The sequence below is a fragment of the Myotis yumanensis genome, unplaced genomic scaffold (genome assembly GCF_028538775.1).
Source record: "Myotis yumanensis isolate MYYU_CA2020_CCGP unplaced genomic scaffold, mMyoYum1.0.hap1 SCAF_3, whole genome shotgun sequence".
Classification (NCBI taxonomy): domain Eukaryota; kingdom Metazoa; phylum Chordata; class Mammalia; order Chiroptera; family Vespertilionidae; genus Myotis; species Myotis yumanensis.
Window position 1 is genome coordinate 2904820 of NW_027223754.1, and position 12768 is coordinate 2917587.

General features: G+C 42.9%; 1 pseudogene; it reads right to left on the bottom strand.

Annotated features, from left to right (window-relative positions):
- Window positions 1–5194: 5194 nt before the first annotated feature.
- On the bottom strand, window positions 5195–5432 carry LOC139004822 (H/ACA ribonucleoprotein complex subunit 3 pseudogene; annotated as a pseudogene).
- Between the last annotated feature and the right edge of the window lie 7336 nt (window positions 5433–12768).

The following is a 12768-nucleotide window of genomic DNA, read 5'->3' on the forward strand; positions in this document are numbered from 1 at the left end:
AAGATTAATGTTGCTGAGTATTTTTTCTTGTGCTAATTGGCCACTTGTATATGTTGTTTGGTGAAATGTTTATTCAAATCTTTTGTCCATTTTATATTGTTTTTGTCTTATTATTGATTTGCATTTTTATGTGTTTTGCATACCAAATCCTTTATTAGATATATAACTGCAAATGGTTTTCCTAGTCTGAGGCTTGCCTTTCTTAATTATGTCTTTTGACACTATTTTGAGTCTTTTAAAAAAAAATTGGTGAAGTCCAATATACCAAGTATTGTTTTGTTTTTTAATGGATTGTGCTTTTGTTATCCTAAGAATTCTTTGCTCAACCAAAGACCATGGAGACGATCTCCTGTGTTTTATTCTTTAAATGTTGTAGTTTTACCTCCATTTAGGTCTCAGATTCATTTAGAGGTAATTTTTATGTCTGATGTGAGGTAAGGGCCTAAGTTCTGTTTTTTTGTTGTTGTTATTTTGATGCCACAAAGTTCTGTTATTTTTAGCTGAAGTTCAGGAGTTTTGCAACAAAAATCTGTCTGATTGTTGTGCCTTTGGTCAATTTCCAGAGAAGTAAAATGTTTATTTTTGTCATTTTCATCTAGCTTTATAGTTGCATTTTTGAGGAAAGGATTTTCTTTTCTCTTTATTTGGCTATTGCTTTGTTCCTACTTTTAATATGTGAGAAAAGAAAAGTTAGTAGTCATTAAGATTGAAAAGGGAGGAGATATGTGATGGATGGGAGTTAGCCCATAGCATTCAGTAGCACCTTTTCACTTCAAGTCTTTCAAAAGCTGTGTTTGATGTGTGTGCACGTGCGTGTGTATTAGTACGTCTGTGTTATTAAAGTTGCTTGAAGCCACTTAATTTGTGTTAGTTAATTATGTAACAGTTGATAACGGAGATAATACATCACATTCATTTAACATTTTCTCTATAAATAGTTAGTGCCTGAACCTATCTTCTTAAAACAAACACTGGAGTCAATTTTAGTAAATTTCAAATTCCTTGGACATATCTGATAAGGAAAGTATAGGTTTTCTGATAGATCTTTTGTATAGATATATAGCTTTTGTATATTTTTGTACAGATCTTTTAAATTTGTGCATATTGAGTTGGACATTTAGGTCAAAGTTAGTGGAATCGGTATTGTTTTTATGGGGTTGCAGGTGACTTAAAGATCTTGGCTATAAATGTGTCAGATTCATGTGTCAAGTTAAAGTCCACCAGTGGCATTCTTTGCTCTTGTTGCCTGCATTTGAGATGAATGCATTTGAGATGAAGGCTACCTTTTGAAAGAAGGGGAAAATGCTTTTCATTATGGATTCTTTAATCAACAACAATCAACTATTTGCCTTTTATTATCACTTGCAAATAAAATGATTCTTAATTTTCCATTTCTAAAACACTCTAATATAACAGATTCCTAATGACTTAACTAAAAAAGTAAACACTTGCTACTGTTTGCTCAGGCATTGAGTACACAGGAGTGATTACCAGGTGGGTCTGGTTTTCTAGACACCAAATGCTAAATCTGTTAGTATTTCCTGCTACTCTTCTGAATTCTTAATACTGTTCTTGTAAATTGAGAAGGCCAAGATATAGAAACATTTGTGAGATTAATTCTTTTAAAAATATAGACTTATATAAGATAAATTGAACAGTAATACTTTTTCATAAAAATGTATTCACAGGAGTCAAACCTGGAATTTCTTTTTATACTGAATACAAGTTATTTTGGCTATAGTTTAAATAAAAGTATTTCCATATGGCTGTTAATAGAACATCAGCTTTTTATCTTGTTTGAGGAAAAATCCATGTTTTATTAAAAGAAAATTAAATTATTTGCCTTAGTGCTTTCTATAGAGCCGCTTAGATTCCAGGACCCAACATCTGCAGAAGAAGCTGGGAGAGAGTTTGACAATGGATTTTAATAACACAATTGAAGAGCGATGTAGCTTAATGGATATTTGTTTTGTTTTTAAAGTAGTGGGAATCTAAAAAGGCCGTCCAATGGAAAATGCGTGAAATAAACATTTCTGAGACTCATCCCCTCTTGGAAACGGCTACGCAGAAGGACTTGTTCAGTTATCACTACGTATCGTATCATCTCAGCAAGTTCCACGCCTGAGTCCGTTTTTGTCTTGACCGGTCACAGGATAGGAAAATTCCTTTCGGAGAGAATGCAAATATTAGACACTGAGGGAAGGGGGAACAGGAGTGATCAGGCTCGAACTTTCTTCATATTCTTCCCAAACAGACAATTTAGAAACTTAAGAAGATTGAGTCCAAGCCTGAGATGCGGTCTTGTTTTCTTTCTTGAATATTTGATGGCTACTTTTTGCTAGGCAGACAGTTCGACTAAAAAGGTTGGCTATTCCCTTTCTTTTAGTCCCAATGAGTGTGACTGTTTTGTGTGGTTTTTTTTTAATGTATTTTTATTGATTTCAGAGAGGAAGGGAGAGGGAGAGAAGGACAGAAACATCCATGAGGAGAGAGAACCACTGATGGGCTGCCTCCAGCACGCCCCACACTGGGGATCCAGCCCACAACCCAGGCATGTGCCCTGACCGGGAATCAAACCATGACCTTCTGGTTCATAGATCAATGCTCAACCACTGAGCCATGCAGGCTGGCTGTATTTTTTTTTTTCATTTTTTGGTTTTTAATAAACATTCATTCTGCTTTGGGCGATCCCTTTGAAGTCAACCTCATTGCTCTTTTCGAAGGTTTTCCTGAGAAGTGGCTTTGAGACCTGCTGCTCTGAGGTGAGGGAGCTGAGGAATCGATGGAAACCTGTGAAAGACGACAACAGAGAACTTCCTCTTCCTTTTGCCCAGAACCTGCCCCTTAAAAGTGGGTTCCACAGACCAGGGCATCTGCGTGATTTGGGAGGCGGCCTCAGCTCCGCCCCCACTCAGTTCTGCCTGGTGGCCAGGTCCCTGTGCGATTCCCAGACTCGGTCCGAGTCGGCACACACTGTCCTAGCAGAAAGCTCTGCCTCTCGGTCCTGGCCCTGCACCCTCAGGGGAAAAGAAAGGGAGGCCGGGAGTGCTAGCATTTGCTTTGTTTCCCCTAGCTGTGGCTTTGGAGGAAATAGTGTAATTTCCAGGTTTCTCCTTGCTGTTAGTTCTCATATTGTGTGACATATCTCTTGTGGGGTAGCATGTGGTCACTCACTTCTGTCTGTTGACATCGAGCCTATGTCATTATTTGGGAAGACAAAGTCTCCTTCCTCACCCGTGAGACATACATTCACTCTCCAGCACATCCTCATCCAGCCCAGCTCGCCAACTACATTAACCCAACGTGTTTCAGTGTGCGCCACCATCAGCCCGATGGATGTGAACACAGTTGTCACTGGTATATATTCTCAGGTAAAAATAACCAATCACCAATATATTAGTTGATCTACATATCATGTTTTTTTCAAAGGCAAAATCATAATGAGCTGTTATTCATTGTAGTTGGACTATAGCATGTCTTTAATGAATTAGCTTCTAAAACATCACTTGAGATTATAGTATACTGTAAACAGGTTTCCTGCTGTAGATTTATATATCTTTATACACAAATTTATCTTTAAAACTTAAAGAGGAATATTAAAAATAACTAAAACATTCTTCCATTTACAATTTATGAAGCTCTTCACTCACATGATTTCATTAAACTCTGAGGAGTCTATACAACCGAAACACCAATCAGAAAGAATATGTGCACCTTTATGTTCATAGCAGGGTTATTTACAACAGCTAAGATCTGGAAACAGCCCACGTGCCCATCAGTCGACAAGTGGATAAAAAGCTGCGGTACATGTACACCACCGTTACATCCTGTTTGATGGATGCTCAGTTATTCCATGTCAGAAACTTCTCACTGCAGGTGGATTTAGAATCCCTCAATGCACATAACCTGTGAAAACCAAGCAAAGTGTGTGGGGGGGTCGGGGAAGGGGGAGAGGTCAAGCCTATGGACTTCAAGGGGGCTGGTGTCCACCCCCACGCAGTCGGCTGGGCATCGAGGGACTGGGCACCTGACACAGGAACCCTTGTGTGGCTCCTGGGTGGTTCTCCTTATCCCTGCTCGCAGCAGTGACGATGTGTGAAGGTCTGTCTCACGTTGTTGCGCATTCCTTGATATTTAATAAGAACGCAGAGAGCAGTTTGCAAAAGGCAGGGCTCCCGCCTGCTGAGGGAAAAGGGAGAAACAAGCGAATCCTCTGCTAAGCCATGTCAAATGCTTCTGCTGGACCCTCAATAGCGTCATTCCAACTTCTTGGCACTCGGCGGGGTCAACACGGGTGTGCTTTGTGCTAGGGCATTCTGCTGGAAAATTGGATCCAGAGGCAAAGTGGAGTTTCCTCTTCTCAAAAGTTGTCTGGCCAAGATACACAAGCCGCAAACAAGAGCAATGTGCTGAGAACACTAGCGAAGTGTCTACCTGGGTCACAGCTTGTTTTCCCACGTTCTAAAACACCAACGCTCACTTCCTGTTCGGTTCCCACTTACATCCACTATGAGTTTTATGTCGCATTATTTTTCATGAAGTTTAAAATGCAGAACTAAGCTCATTCATTGTACTTAGAATATCTGGAAACCCGAGAAGCACTATTTAAAACTAGTATTTCTTATATGAATAAACTTTTTAAACTATTACATTTGGTTGGGAGGAAATGTGGGTGCATTTAAAACTTCTAACATCTGAAAAACATGATTAATTTCTAGTTTTAAGGAAGTGGTGACAACCTTTTTTTTTTTCCTCACACTTAGACTCTCCGAGAGTCCTGCCCGTCAGCGTCTGGGAGTCATGGCTTTGGCACTGTGGTGGCTGGGGGGGCCACGGAGGGAAAGAATGCTCAGGATGGATTACTAATGACACTTTCAGCAGCTTGGGCAGATGAATGGCTCATGTCACATGGGTATAATAGTAATCACTTCTATTTTTTATTTTTATTTTTTTTCTTTCAAATCATTTTAATAACGTGGCAGTCAAAACACGAAAAGCAGACTCAAACTTGTTTTCTTAAAGGGGGGGTGCTACCATGATTGCTTCCCACAAGCATGATCTAAGGTAAGGACGACACCGATTCCAAAGAGCGAGGGTAGTAAGAAGGCCTCAAGGCTCACAGACCGAAAAGCTCGTTTCGGAAAAGTCTCAGAGGGGTCGTAGGTGGCAGGAGAGACATGAAATTTAAGGGACCTTCACAGTACAGGGCGCGGCTGCTGGGTCATCAGCACCTTGAAACGTTTCTTGATGGTGACTCAGCGTCGAGAGGATTCGTCGTCTGGGGAGAACTGAGCAGGATAGGCCGAGCAGGTCTGTTGTCCAATAGGATCAAACTTCTTCAGGGTATAGACCCGGTCTCCCTGTTCATTGAGGTAATACTGGAGAAACATGATCTCGCTGAAGCAGGAGGTCCCAATTCCGTCTGCACTTCTCGGTCTACCGAGAGCCTCGAGTAATCACTTTTACATCATTCAGTAACAACTGCTTCCTAATCAAGACAAGGATATCTTCAAAGGAAAAACTGGTACAAAAAGAGGAGGAAAGATACAGGATTTATAGTAAATAGTTTTTTAACCAAAATCTAAATATTAGCAACAGACTATTTTGAATGGGATTTATTTGGGTAAACCCCCATATTTTAATTATTTTTTTTCTTCTGAATATTATCCAACACATTGCAATCCATGGGGTATGTAACCTGGGCTAGAAATATCCAGGGAATCAGCTTTTGTGGTCTTCCTGGTATTTCCTGTTTGAGTCAGAATGGAAATATCCCGAACAGACTCTGTTTCAGGGGATTTACCCTTTTGCTTCCACAACTAAGAGAACCAAGAGATGAAAGAAGCTGAAACAAGAGAAAAGCAGTCAAACCATGCCTTTGATTTTTCAGAACCTCCTGTTTCATTTGAGCTGAAAGATTTATGGATTATGGTCCCTCAATCAGCCATTATATGTAATACTGTATGCAGATACTCTGCCCACTAACTTAATGCACCACTGAACTGTAATTTCCTTGCTTAAGTCAAGGTTGGGAAGATTTAGAGGGATGCAAATCTGAAGCTTCGTTAGCAGAACAGAGGTGACACAGCGTCATATTTACATGAGCTATACACCTGGGAAGAGAAGATGAGGTTGGATGTGTGTGCTACGAAGAACAGAAGACCAGGGGTGGGACTAGGGATAGATAGTCACTTCTTGTCCACCTTGGCGAGGTGTTTCACCCCTCAGCGTGTTGAACTCCATTGGAGTACTTCAAACCTTTTCTTTTTCTCTTTCTTTCTCTCTTTCTTTCTTTCTTTCTCTTTTTCTTTCTTCCTCTCTTTCTTTCTTCTTCTTCTTCTTCTTCTTCTTCTTCTTCTTCTTCTTCTTCTTCTTCTTCTTCTTCTTCTTCTTCTCCTCCTCCTCCTCCTTCCCCTTCTCCTTCTCCTTCCCCTTCCCCTTCCCCTTCCCCTTCCCCTTCCCCTCCCCCTCCCCCCTCCCCCCTCCCCCTCCCCCTCCCCCCCTTCTCCTTCTCCTTCTCCTTCTCTTTCTTCTTAGCAGTGGTCCTTTACATTTGTAATCATAAGCAGAATGTCAACTTCAACAAATATTCATTTATTCTGTCACTCAAGAAATATGTATTGAGTACCAGCTATGTGCTGGGCACTGTTCAGAGGGCTGGTGCCTGATGCATGAAAGAGATCAACGTGGACAGAGCTGAGGAGCAGGGCCCTGTCTTCTCAGACTACCCCTGAGCCTGGCAGAGCCCAGACCATTCTCCCGGGAGTCCTCGCTTCACTAGAGCACCCTCTGAAACACACAGAGACCTCCTTATCTTCCCAATAGCCCATAGTTTTACAGACCCAGGGAACACAGGAATTCGCCAACATCCTTGCCAGCACATGGGCACCCAGACTGTCATGGCCGGACCTCCAGGTACAGGACCATCCTGTCACAACAGACACCTGCTTTCCACATAGCACCTACTCTAAGAAGAAAGGGGCAAATGAATCCTGGTTTTACTTTAATGGGATCTTTGCCTTCCTCTGTCTGGGTGGTGCTGAGGTTTATTTTTATTTCCCTGGAGAGGGTGTTGATGGCCCAAGATCCACCTGTATTTTGCACAACCATTGAAGGACCTCTCAACCATTTGTTGCAATTTTATTTAGTAAGTAAGGGTGCTGTGTCAAGGAGATCTTGTAGGGTCTATTTGACATCTGAGTAAGTTAAGCAGGAACTGAAATATGTTCTAATTTTTCATCTGTTTTCATCTGGGCATGAGGGAAAGAGTGGGGGGTCGGGGGAAGGAGCAGTTGCCATTCAAAATTTACAAGGAATAGGGACAGTGGCCAGTTAAAATATACACCTACTTCTCCTTGCTGCCAGTCAAAAATAATTTCCTCTGGTTCCATTTATTTTAATCCACCAAATAATGTACCAGGTGTTTTTCTTTTTCTCTTAAGAAGGAAAAGAAAGTCCGTGAATTTATATGAAGTTTAAATGATTCAAGTCCTGGTTAGAAAATTCAGTTTGTAATCTAATGGTTATCATCACCTTATACTTCAATAATATTTCATTTCCCACACCTGCCTTCTCGGGCCATTTCAATCATGAACAGCAGTGGGGATGGGGGGGAACAGGATGAACAGTATGTGCTCAGAGAAGGTCTGAGTGGGTAGGCGCCCTGTGGGGGAGGGAAACAGCTGATGCTTTGGGGGGAGAGGAGGACTGAGCCCTGTGGGCGTCTGGAGTTCTGCCTGATGTACCCATCCACACCTTTATTCTTTTTGTGGTTGTAAAAAGACTTGATCTTTTCAATACTACGTTCTCAAAGTCAACTTGATAGACACTCTCTTTCTTGTAGCCAGAATCATGGAAAATTCTTGTTTGTCATAATATATATATATATATATATATATATATATATATATATAATTGATTTCAGAGAGGAAGGGAGAGGGAGAGAGAGAGAGACAGAAACATCAGTGATGAGAGAGAATCATTGATTGGTGCCTCCTGCACTCCCCACATTGGAGACTGAGCCTGTAACCTGACCGAGAATCAAACCATCACCTCCTGGTTCATAGGTCGATGCTAAACCACTGAGCCACACCATCTGGGCTGTCAATACAGCTTTCCATGGAACCTCATCCTCCCCTGGGGGCCTCAGGCATTTCTATTCCCAGGTAGTCCCAGAGCTGCCCTGCACCAGCAGCAGGTGGGGACGCAGAGGATGCCCCACCGACAACACAAGGAATCCAAAGAAGAGAGCAGAGTTTGGCCTGTGTCGCTCGGTGGTTGAGCATCAACCTATGGACCAGGAGGTCACGGTTCGATTCCCGGTCAGGGCACATGCCTAGGTTGTGGGCTGGATGATCCCCAGTAGGTGGCGTGCAGGAGGCAGCTGATCCATGATTCTCATCATGGATGTTTCTCTCTCTCCCTCTCCCTTCCTCTCTGAAATCAATAAAAACATATTTAAAAAAGCAAAACAAAACAAAAAAAGCAGAAGAATAGAAAAGACAACTGTACTCACCCTCCCTGTGGGCGCACAGCTGCCTGTGTAGTGGCTGTGCTTAGGCAGGGCCGCCTCTGTGCTGCTGGGGGAGAGAGGCCGGAGCTGGGGAACACGAGTGCTCTCTTCTGGGTTCCCTTCCCCAGGGCGCCCCCTGAGAGGAGAATGCGCCCTCTCCACCCAGCTGTGCTGGGCCCGGAGCGCACAGAGAAGCACAAAGGGCAGCCTCACCTCGGAGTCTTTCATTTCGTGCTTTTCCCCAGACAGCTTCGGCCCCAATCAGCTCCTTCCTCCCCCTGAGATAATTCCTAATATTTCAAAATGGGCTTCAAGTTCCCCACCATTTCCACCATCAGTGCCGAGCGCCTCATTCCACAGATGGGCCCCTTGGCTGTGCCCACGCACATTTCGTAGCTGCATTTGGTTTCATTTGGAATATTTTTAGGAACTTTGGAAAAGGAAGGGTTTCTTTAGAAACCGGGGGATGAACACAAGCCTTACAATGGTGATGTGAATATGGGGGATTCAGGAAAATTAAGATAAAAACATCACCACTGGCCACACGGCAGAGTTATTCAGCCCCTCTCTTTGCCCCTCTCCCCGGGGGCAGAGCATTCTGCTCTGTCACGTTTAGAGTCTTTGGGATATTTTCTGTGGTGCTAGAAATTTGTTCTCTGAGGATAGAGTTTGATTTAGTGGACTTTCCAAAAACACGGAACTAGTCCAATGAATAAGGTGGGTGACCATGGTGGGTGGTACCAATTTCGTTTAAAAATAAAGGGAAGTGGAAAAGATTTCTCCCCATGATTTTTTTAAATTACAGCATCTGTGAGCTGATACTGTAACCTTAAAAAATGCCTCTATTAAGAGGCTGATTGTATATGGGTCTATTTTTTTTTCTCCTCATGCAGGTTCTATGGACTGTGGTTTTGTTTATGCTCCTGTTTGCATGGAATTATGGGCCCAAACAATGCAGCTGGGCTGGTCTCGCAGGCTTCCTGAAATTCCAGTTCACTTCAGACATATTTCCTCTATCAACTTGAGTTGTGCTTTTGCTTTGCAGAATACTACAAGCAAAATAGCTCCTGTAGTGACACTAACATGGAAAGTGCTTGTGGAAATGCTAAATTACCTGTAGGTGTGCAAACTAGATTCTAGTGCCGGCATTTTGGGGGTCTCTCCTAGAATGTGGGTTCCATGAAAGTTGCTTCGTCATGAAAAATCAACAGACTGCAGATGTGCAGGCAAAGCTTTCCTCCGGAGGGCAGAGGGCTGGCTCGGCCTCTTGGCCTGGGCCTTGGCTTTGTTTTCACTTTTTTCCCTCCAAGTTCACACTTAAGGCACATTTAATGCTTGTGTGACCACCACCCAGTTCCTGTTATTGTTTCTTTTTATAGGCTGCCCTCCTTGGAACGCTTATCTTTCCATCACCTCCTAGTCCTCGGAGCTGAGAAGAATTCCCAGCGGCAGGGGAGGACTGAATGGACCCTGCGCACGTCTGAAAGGGAACGGCACCGTCCTCTATAATCCGATAAAAAAAAGGGTGAATGTCCATGCGCTTCGCACTTGTGTGGTGGCTTTATTGTTTGAAGTGCTGTCCAGAAGGGAACTTTTTTAATTTCAAAGACTTTTTTCTTCTCTCCAAGTCTTTTTCTTTTTCTTTTATCTAAGTGTGGACCTTAATGTGTCCACAAATCTCTTTTACATTACTTTTGGCTAAAGCCAGAAACAAACTGTGTTGAAAATATTATGAGACCACCTCTCCTTCTGAGATTTCTAGGCCAATATAGTAGGCTCCGGAGGTTTGGATTATTCAGAAAAGCCTTAGAAAAAAGGCCCATTTCAGACAATCTGCTTAACCAAACCCTGAGGCTGCACTGCCAGAGGTGCCCTTACCCAGAATGAACTGTCTGTTACCATGTGACCTGAAGACGTAGCCAATGAGCAGCGACTTGTAGATGAAAGGAATCTAGGCCCCAAGGGTATGCTGTTGATAACATGGCCAAGAAAAGTCGTGTTTGTGTACATTTCTAAGGCCCAACCATATTTGACAAGATGCCCAACTCTGACATGATTAAAAATGAATTATATACGTGATTGAACCTGATTATTCCACAATGAAAAGGAAAAAAAAATATGTTTATCGAACTCTAGTCATTTTGGGATTAATTATTTACAAAAACTTATTTAACTAATGGAAACTTGGATTCTTAAGCTTGGAGGGCAATTTTTTAAATTTCTCGGTTTATGACCAATGGTAGCCATGAATTCCATGAACACTTTCTGAGGATCTGCTCTGTACCAGGAGCTGTGGCAGGTGCTGATGCCAGCAAGCCAAGACACAAGGTCCCTGGGGGGGAGCCCTCAGACAAGCCTGTCTAATCAGAGAGATGGTCGGGTAAACACACGTTGTCAAGGTAACTATTCTTCAAGTTTTAGCACAATTACGCAGAGGGCTCTGTGGCAGCAGAGATTGACACCTCTGATGCTGCAGGTGACACCTTAGGTAAACGACACTGTGGTGGCAAGATGGACTAGATCCTGAAGGTAAAGTAAGAATGTCCTCTGCAGGAAAGGCGTCAAAGATAGGGAGGCAATGACTCTTAGGAACTCTACCATAGGCCAGGTGACACATTACAAGACAGACGCTGCCATGTTCTGTCTCTCCCATGACCTCCCACCTACTTGTACTCCGGGCTGAACGAAAACACAACTCTCAGGGCCTAGGTTTTTCATGTGCAAATGGGGCTAATGGTGAGTTTTTCTAAAGATTCACTGCATTAATACACATAAGCCCTTTGAACACTGCTCAGAGGATAGTCGCTAATGTATGTTAATTATTATAGCTAGATTTTCATGGTTGTCCATTCTTACGGATAATGCCACATAGCAAAAGGCAGGGTGGTTGATCAATCATTTATTCCCAAATATTCATTCAGCACTTACTGTGTGATGAGCGTTAGGAATTCAAAAGTTAAAAGAACAACTACCTTCTCTCATGAAGCTGAAAGTGCTAGTGCTGAGATGAAAGAAAAAACAAGTCAACCATCCAACACACAGACAAATGATATCAATTCAGAGATCAGCAAGCGTTGAAAGTGAAGGACACAGCTTGGGGAGGGTGGGGGGTGCGGTTCAGGTATTTCCTTGTTGAAGCCCTCTTGGGAGAGATGATAACTTCAGTGTTAGCATGGAGGCAGCCCTGTCAAGACCTGAGGCAGCAACAAGCTTGGCAAAGTCCAGGTCCAGAAGTAGCTGGAAGAGTGCAGGATTTGGAGCACAGGGAATGAGAAGAAGGACAATAGGGGAGGCTCAGGAGATAGGCAGGACAGGTTCCCACAAGGCTCAGTAGGGAGGGTAAGAAACTCAAATTTCCTTCCCAGTGTTATGCAAAGTCTCTCCAGAATAAGGCACACCTTGTCAGTCTTCCAGAAGCTCCCCCTTTGCCCACTCTGCCACCAAGCACTCCCCGAAAACAGAGGCTTGGTGGGTTCTTCATATTCCTCCATTCCCCATGAAAGGACAAGGCCACCCTGAACTCCATGGAGCAGTGTTGTCTAATGCTGGGGGTCTTTCACAGCATCTGGAAGGGTTCAGGAATCTGGAGAAGGCGCCACGGGTAAATTAATAAAGAGACTAGAAATATAATATAAATGTGTAATCCATCGGGGAGCCAGAGGAAGCTTAGCTATAGGAACCAAGTTCTCTCTATCTCCAGACCCAGGGCTCTTTTTATTCCCACATTTCGCCCTATAGCAAAGTAGATATACATATCAAAGGTTAGTTTGGTGTACAGTAGGCATTGTCAGTTTGGGGGAACTGCCTTCTGCTGTTCAGGTGTTTGGCCAGCAGGAGGCAATAACATGTAGATTAAAATGCCCTCAGCTATCTGGTAGCAGGTAATAATATATGCATATCTTTAGGTGTGGGGAAATGCCCTTAGCTATTCCAGCAGCAGGCAATATGTATCCAGCCCTGCTGAATCCTCAAGTTCCATCAACCTTTTGATGAAACTTCTTGCATTTATGACCTGCTGGAATTAGCTTCTGGCAGTTGTCCTTACTCTTCTTTCTAAGTCTGGTCTGGCTTCTTAGGTTGATAATACCCTTTGAGTATGTTTCTTACCATTTATTTTTAAAACCACAGACTTTTTCAACAATAATACAGCTGAAACTTTTCCTATGTCCTGGCACTGAGTAAGACTCCATTGTTAAAATGGTGAAAAAGACACAGTTCTTCCTCAAGAAACTCATGGCCAACAAGGACACACAGAG